Source organism: Mus caroli, chromosome 15 (genome assembly GCF_900094665.2).
Source record: "Mus caroli chromosome 15, CAROLI_EIJ_v1.1, whole genome shotgun sequence".
NCBI lineage: Eukaryota > Metazoa > Chordata > Mammalia > Rodentia > Muridae > Mus > Mus caroli.
Genome location: NC_034584.1, coordinates 55,900,682 through 55,908,772, shown reverse-complemented (window position 1 = coordinate 55,908,772; position 8,091 = coordinate 55,900,682).

Genomic DNA, 8,091 nt, shown 5'->3' with positions numbered 1-8,091 from the left:
AGTTCCTAACCCAAAACATCCAGGAAATCCAGGACACAATGAAAAGACCAAACCTAAGGATAATAGGTGTAGAAGAGAGGGAAAATTACTAACTTAAAGGGCCAGTAAATATCTTCAACAAAATTATAGAAGAAAACTTCCCTAACCTAAGAAAAGATGCCCACGAACATAAATTCTAAATAGACTGGACCAGAAAAGAAATTTCTCCTGTCACATAATAATCAAAACACCAAATGCACTAAACAAAGAAAGAATATTAAAAGCATTAAGGGAAAAGGGTCAAGGAACATATAAAGGCAGATCTATCAGAATTACACCAGACTTTTCACTAGAGACTACGAAAGCTAGATCATCTTGGGAAGATGTCATACAGACTCTTAAGAGAACAAAAATGCCAGCCAAAGTTACTATACCCAGCAAAGCTCTCTATTACCATAAATGGAGAAACCAAGATATTCCATGACAAAACCAAATTTACACAATATCTCTCCATCAATCCAGTCCTATAAAGAATAATAGATGGGAAACTCCATCACAATGAGGAAAACGACACTCTCAAAAAAGCAAGAAAGTAATCTTTCAACAAATCCAAAAGAAGATAGCTACACAAACAAAATTCCACCACTAACAACAAAAATAACAAGAAGCAACAATCGCTATTCCTTCATATCTCTTAACATCAATGGGTTCAATTCCCCAATAAAAAAATAAAGACTAACAGACTGGACATATAAACAGAACCCAGCATTTTGCTGCATACAGGAAATGCACCTCAGTGACAAGGGCAGACATTTCTTCAGAGTAAAAGGCTGGAAAACAATTTTGCAAGCAAATGGTCCCAAGAAACAAGCTGGAGTAGCCATTCTAATATTGAATAAAATTGACTTTCCACCAATAGTTATCAAAAAAGATAAGGAAGGACACTTCATACTTGACAAAGAAAAAAATCTACCAAGATGAACTCTCAATTCTGAACATCTGCTCCAAATGCAAGGGCATTCACATTCATAAAAGAAACTTTAGTAAAGCTCAAAGCACACATTATACCTCACACAATAATAGTGAAAGACTTCAACACTACATTCTTAGCAACAGAGAGATCATGGAAACAGAAACAAGACAGAGACACGGTGAAACTAACAGAAGTTAGGAACCAAATGCATTTAACAGATATCTATAGAACATTTCATCCTAAAACAAAAGAATATACCTTCTTTTTAGCATCTCATGGTACCATCTCCAAAACTGACCATATAACCAGTCATAAAACCGGCCTCAACAGATATAAGATGATTAAAGTAATCCCATGCATCCTATCAGATCACCGTGAACTAAGGCTGGTCTTCAATACCAACAAAAACAACAGAAAACCCACATACACTTGGAAGCTGAATAACACTCTACTCAATGATAACTTGGTCAAGGAAGAAATAAAGAAAGAAATTAAGGACTTTTTATATGCTCCATTATGTTCATAACAGCCATATTTATAATAGCCAAAAGCTGAAAACAACCGAGATATACCTGAACAGAGGAATGGATACAGGGAATGTGGTATATTTACACAATGGAGTACTACTCAGCTATTAAAAACAATGACTTTGGCTGGGTGGTGGTGGTGCACACCTTTAATCCCAGCACTTGGGAGGCAGAGGCAGGCGGATTTTTGAGTTTGAGGCCAGCCTCATCTACAAAGTGAGTTACAGGATAGCCAGGGCTACACAGAGAAACCCTGTCTCAGACCCCCCCCCCCAAACCGAAAAAAACAACGACTTTATGAAAATTTCAGGCAAATGGATGGATCTAGAAAATATCATCCTGAGTGAGATAACTTAGTCACAAAAGAACACACATGGTATATACTAACGAATAAGTGGATATTAGGCAAAGAGCTTGGAATACCCATGATACAACTCACAGACTACATGAAGCTCAAGATGAAGGAAGACCAAAGAGTAGATGTTACATTCCTACTTAGAAGGGGGGACAATATAATCAAGGGAAGTAGAGGGTGCGAGGGACTAGGGAGGAATAAAGGAGGGAGAGTGGAAAAAGAGGGGCACAATCAGATATGGGAGAAGATGGAGGAGATTTACAGAGGGCCAGGAAATTGAACAGAGGTGTGTAACAATGGGGGATGGGGAACTAGAGTTAGCATCTAGAAGTCCCAGATGCCAGGAATGCAAGATCCTCCCAGGACCCCATGGGGATGACATTAGCTGAAATACCCTACAAAGTGTAGGGAGAACCTGTTGAGACCTTTTTGGTAGCTTAGGCATGCCCCCCTCCCAGTTGAGGGATAGGGCCACCCACCCATCTCTAAAATTTTAACCTAGAATTGCTCCTGTCTAAAGGAAATACAGGGGCAAAAAGTAGAGCAGAGACTGAAGAAAGTTCATCCAGAGACTGCCTCATCTGGGGATCCATCCCATATACATTCACCAAACTCAGACACTATTGCTGATGCCAAGTAGTGCTTGCTGACAGGAGCCTGGTACACCTGTCTCCTGAGAGGCTCTGCCAGATCCTGACTCATACAGGGTCTTATATATCCCAAGCTCCAACCCAACTGTGTAGTAGAGTATATCCTTCAACTTTATTTTCCTTTTCTTTTTCTTCTTTTGAGACAGGGTCTCACTATGTAGCTCTGGCTCGCCTGAAACTCAGGTAGATCAATCTGACTTTAAACTCATAGAGATCTGCCTGCCTCTGCCTCCTAAATTCTTGTATTAAAGGCATATGTTATTATGCCTAGCATAACCGTAACTCCCCAACCTTTACCTCCGGCGAGTTATAAGTGTGTACCACTGTGTAAGTTTATGTGGTACAAAGTTTGAAACCCAGAGCATTGTACATGTTAGACAAGTACTGTACACATTGTAAGCCTTGTATTTTGTATTTGGGGAAAATGCTGGAAGAATACAAATCAACCTTTCAGTCAAAGAAATTCGTTTTTGTTGTTGTTGATTATTTTTAATTAATTAATTAATTAATTAACTTCCCAAATGTTGTCCCCCTTCCCAGTCTCCCCCCACAGAGTCCTTCCTCCCATGCCTCTCCTCTTCTCCTCTGAGAGACTAGGGGCCCTCTTGGGTATTCCCTGACTCTGGTGCATCAAGTCTCTGCAGGGTTAGGTGTATCCTCTCCCACTGTAGCCAGACAAGGCAGCCAGCCCTATATGCAGCCTTTGCTGTATGCTCTTTGGTTGGCAGCTCAGAGTCCTTCTAGAATGCAACCCCAAAAGACCCCCTAGCCACCATTTACAAGAACTAATTATTTATTTGATGTTTACCTACTGTTTCTTAGCGAATAAGATGGTCAGTGCAGAGGGAGAAAGGAAACCGGTAAACACTGTTCAGCAACTAGTGGGTCTGCAGTTAAACACTTCAGCGAGGAGGAACAGGGTCAGTACTAAAGTTGTTCTCCACAAAAAGAACACAGATCTGAGCTTTACATTTTTATCATGGTTCTACTAAGGATGCAATCTCAATGCATTATATGGTACTAATTTTTTCTTTTGTGTTTGTATTTGTGAAGGTTAGTCTTGGTTGCCCAGCTAGGAAGGTCCATGATGTCATTTTCAGGGAAGACTTAACTGAGGAGGGAAAGTCCTTCCCTACAATGGGCTGCATCCTTTCAAATCTGCTCAGGTCTAAAGGGGCCTGGGGAAAAGCTGTGCAGCCCACCTGCCTGTCTCCATTTCTGGTTGTTGAGTGTGTCTGATCTGTCTTACTGCCTGTCTTTGGGGCTATCAGAACCCAACTCCTTTGGGTTCAAGCATGGACTTTCCAAGAATCCTCCAGGGTTCTCCAGATTGTGACTGCTGGCAAGTTCCCTTTTCTGATCTAAGCAGATATTGGATTCTCAGCTCCTCTAGTGTGCAAGTGCCCACTTTCAAATGGTCTAGTGTTTTGGCAAATATTAAAAAAGGAACCAGCACGTTCGTGCTTGTGTGAAGGCAACTCTGCCCCAGCGGCCTGGCTGGCCATGCATTGGTGGGCAATGGCCAATCCGTTTTTATCTTGTGGAGGCTCTTGATAGAGAATTCCACAACCTCTCCACCCTGCTCACTAGGTTCCCACTGGCAGGTTGTTACTATGCCAACCCCATGCTTCAAACCCCCCATGACCTTTGTGGTGCACATCAGGCATACCCACACTTTGTTGTTGTACCTTTCTCTCTTGAACCCAGACTAGCCGCCACGTGAAGGAAAATGCAACACAATCTTAGTTCTGAAACAATGGTAAGTCAATAGTTGAGCACAACAACTAAAATCCTGATTTGTAAGCCCTATTAAATCTAAATCCTGGCGGATTTGCCATTGAAACTGGGAGACACTTGTAAGCACATCTTGTCCTCACACTATCCCTGTCCAAAAGGACCAAACTCTCTCCTGCTTCCTCTCTTCCCCTCTCCAACCTGGAAGTCCCGCCTACTTGCCCAGTGATTGGCTCCTTTATTCATTAGGGGATTCGTTCACAAGAAGTCACCTGAATATGACTCACTCCTTGTCAGCAACCCTCCCAGGAGAGTGGAATTAGCATCAACAAACAAGCAGTACCAGGCTCATCCATAACAGTCTAGCCCCTATTGTATAATCCATTTAATAAATTCCTTTTAATAGCATATATTCATTCTATCAGTTCCTATACATAACCCTAATGCTGAGTCTAAGACAAAGATAATATACGCTACACCCACGATCCCTCTCTCCAAGATTCGTAGCCTTAAATAGAATAATTCATTGCTTAGCAAAGCAGTGGTTGGTGGCTGACATTCAAAGCATACATTTAACTGTTGAAAATCATATAGCATGTTACAATCACACAGAACCCTAGCATTTTAACATCACAACGCTAATGCTTTATGTGTGATTGTTCCTGTCATTTTTTTCCCCTCCCTGTCATGTTTTCAAGGGCAATTTTAAATGTGATGCCAAACAAATTGCACATAATTTATGAGCACATGTGTGTAGAATCAGATATTAATCATAATATCAATCCATACTACACTCTCATTGTTGTTCCATGCCCACAGGACCTTGTGTCCTTGTGCTCTGCATTTCAAATTCAATGCTACAGAAATGCTCAGAACTGCTGCTTATTTTTAATAGATGCTTTTAGAGCCATCATTGTTGTATGCATGAATGAGCTCTCTAGGTTTTCACTTGGTCATGTGCATTATAGTGCTACTTATTTCCCGTCACCTAAACTTTTACCTGGAGTAGTAGGGGACTGGAAGAGTTTAAGAAGGCAGCATCATGGCTGGGCACTCATACTACTGCTCTTCACCAGAGCCATGAAAACAAAATAAAACAAAAACAAAAATAGCACATTGGAGAAGAGAGGCTGGTAACTTTCCTCAAACACACCACACTCACTCTGCCCATTCTGATACTTTTGGCTTTTGTGGCTGACCTCTTTACCAATTTAGATGTTACATATGTGTATCCGGTGGTAGAGAGGATACTGTAACCATCGTTTAGAATGCTCATCTTGAAAAAATTGGCAACTTTAGAACAGTCTTAGGTTTATAGAATAACTGAGCAGAAAGTTGAGTTTCATATATATATATAAGGTATTTTCTTCATTTACATTTCAAATGCTATCCCAAAAGTCTCCTATACTCCCCCCTCCCACTTCTTGGCCCTGGCATTCCCCTGTACTGGGGCATATAAAGTGAAAGTTGAGTTTCTTATACAAGTCTCCAGTACCAAGGTTTCCTTTGTTAAGATCATGCATTGGTAGTGTGGTAAATATGTCATATTTGATGGATATATATTGAAATTATTACTTGAACTCTGGAGTTTGTGTTAAGGTGGTTCAGTCTCAGCCTTGTACATTTTACAGCTTTTGACAAAGGTAGGGTGTGATATGTGTCTACCACTTCAGAATCACACCAGTTTCACATTAAAATTGCTCTGTGCTCACAAATTGTTTTTCCAATACCAAATGACCAGCTCTGAACACATATGTACAATTAACATTATAGAGACTGAAAAGATTGTATTTAGGGATATATGATATGTACTTAGAAATATATGTGAACACATTAGTGTAAAAACATTAAGAAGAAATAGGCCATACATTTGAAAGAGAGCAAGGGCAGGTATATGGGAAGACTTGAACGGAGGAAAAGTAAGGCGGAAATGATGTAATTATATTATACTTAAAAATAAAATAAGGACACATTTAAAGAAAGCTGAATAAACTTTATCTCATCTTAATTATGGCTATTGCTTTTACATATGAAGTACTTAAATGTTTTTATGCAATCTTTGGTCAGGTTATTAGTAAGGCACAGAAAGTTTTGTCTCCTCAGTTCTCTTACCTGTTTCTCACCATCAAGCCTGCCTGCAATTCTACTTCCAGAGTTCCTTCAGCTGCTCTTGTTTGCTCAGTGTGCCTTCTTCCTTATCACTGGTCGAGTATTGTTGGAATATTTCAATCATGTTAGTGATGCTTTCTAGGAGAGGGTACATCTTTTAGTCGTATATATGCACCTATAAAAGTGAAACAAAATTCATTTCCTTTTTACTTTTATTTTATAGGTTGTATTCATTATTGCAATGCCTTTTTATATTTTAAACTTGTAGTATTTTTTAAAGTGTACATTTTAGTAATGAAACGTGGAATAGAGCAACTTCTACAGTGTCTAAGAGTAAAACATCAAGTGTCTTTGGCAACTGATACTACCTATTTTATGACTCTAAATATATATTCATAATACTAGCTTCTTAAACTCTTATACTTCAGTTTGCTCTTGGCAAGAGTCCTTTTTGGTAAACCAGCTGTTCCTCATAGCAGGGTAGTAAAAAGCTCCCTTGCTTATCTTCTCAATGATCAGAAAGCAGTAGGCGTGTCAATAAATGTGTGTTATAGACTTACATAACAGGCAAAACCAGAATACTATAGGTAACATAGTTTTCAAATATGACAAACTTCAGTTTGTCAAATATGAGTATAGTAGTCTAACCTAAAGCCTTATAGACCTTGGAGCATTGGAAAAAGGAAATACGTATGCTGTATTTTGATGTGATTTATTTGAATATATATTGCTTAGCAAGTTTATGATTCCCCAGTGACAGAATTGAATTTAAGCCTTAGAGAGCAATCAAAATGATGGGGAAAAGAAACTGTACAATTAATGCAAGTTAAACTGAGAGATACACAGGTAGAAGCCCTTAAAGAGAAAACACAAAAATCCCTTGATAGAGGACTTTAAGAAGGACATAAAGTGAGAGATATAAATATTGCTTCAGTAGAATGATTTTATAATTCGTGGACCATTGCTGCATTTGATTCTCAATGTGATGGAATGATGATTTCTATGAGAAAATGTTCAAAAAGTTTGTTTATTAAAATGTTATTTTGTTTAAAAAATAAAATAAAATCAGCAATTAAATTGAGTGAGACACAGAGAAAATATATTCCTTTGTGATCTGCTCATTCACCCCTATCTCCTGCCCATTCATCTCCCTCCTCTCCTTGAGAGACCATTGATCTTTACCCCATCCTTACAATGTCTGTCTTCCTAGAATGTGTTATATAATTTAAATCATATAGTACATTGTCCTTTTGTTTGCTTCTCTCATTCAGCAGTCTGATTTCAAGACTCCTTCATACCTCATAGCTGAGTTGCTTTATTGCAGAATAAGAACTCACTGTCTGGCTTGACCACAATTGTTTTGCACATACGTCTATTGACATCTCTGCTGCTTTTTCGTCTTAGTAATTGTGAATAAAGCTGCTGTGGACCTATGTGCAGATTAAATTTTCAACTTAATCAGGGTCAAGTGTGATTCATGGGTTACATGCTAGAATTTTTTGCTATCTCATGTTTTCTGTTTTTTTTTTTTTTTTTTGTTGTTGTAATAGAGCCTCACTCTATATAGTGCTATAGGGCAGGTTTTCATTAAACAGCTCAGGCTGGCCTTGGACTCATAGCAATCCTCCTGTTCCAGCCTCCCTCAGAACACAGTTATGAGCCATCATGCCCATTAAATAGCATTCTTTATCTACATATTTAAAAGTTTATTTGTTATTAGTGTGTGTGTGTGTGTGTGTGTGTGTGTGTGTGTGTGTGTAGATC